The 560-nt window shown below is 40.7% G+C and overlaps 1 non-coding gene across 1 annotated transcript; it reads right to left on the bottom strand.

Moving 5' to 3' along the window:
- Positions 1-241: 241 nt before the first annotated feature.
- Trnar-acg (transfer RNA arginine (anticodon ACG)) lies at positions 242-314 on the bottom strand. Its single transcript has one exon. It is a non-coding gene; the product is annotated as a tRNA-Arg (tRNA).
- Positions 315-560: the final 246 nt, after the last annotated feature.

The raw sequence follows: 560 nt of genomic DNA, 5'->3' as shown, positions 1-560 counted from the left end.
AATTATATTACTAGCGGCCGCGCCGCGTCGGCACACACAACACTGAGTCAAACACAAAAAATCGAGTACACTCAACATCAAGTACACTCAACATCGTCTTACTATCAACGCTTACCCTGTGAACTCAGAGTATGTGAAATTCCCATATGCACAAAACAAAATCACCGAAAAAACAAAATTACCCCAACTAAGGGTAAGGATAATGAGTAAACGTTGGATAAAATGATGGTTAAAATTATTACGAACTTGCCAGGATTAGAACCTAGAATCTTCTGATCCGTAGTCAGACGCGTTATCCATTGCGCTACAAGTCCTGTCCGTACGCCGAACGATGTTACCGCGACTGTATACAGACAGTGCTAAATTCCGTTGGCATGGGCAAGTAACTTTTTCGACAATGACTTTTTTGACACGAAACGGTCCAAAACCCTTATTTCGTGCTTTTTCTGACTCGGCGTTGTTCGTTACGAACCATATATAGATAAGGACAATCTAGGGACTCACACCTTTCAGGGAAAAAAGAATTTTTCAATTTGGTGTATCCGTTCGAAAGTTTTATT

Source organism: Euprymna scolopes, chromosome 6 (assembly GCF_053919585.1).
Source record: "Euprymna scolopes isolate OS-2025 chromosome 6, ASM5391958v1, whole genome shotgun sequence".
In the NCBI taxonomy this organism is placed as follows: Eukaryota; Metazoa; Mollusca; class Cephalopoda; order Sepiida; family Sepiolidae; genus Euprymna; species Euprymna scolopes.
Note: the sequence above shows the minus strand (reverse complement) of the source record. Positions and strands in the feature narration are given on the sequence as shown.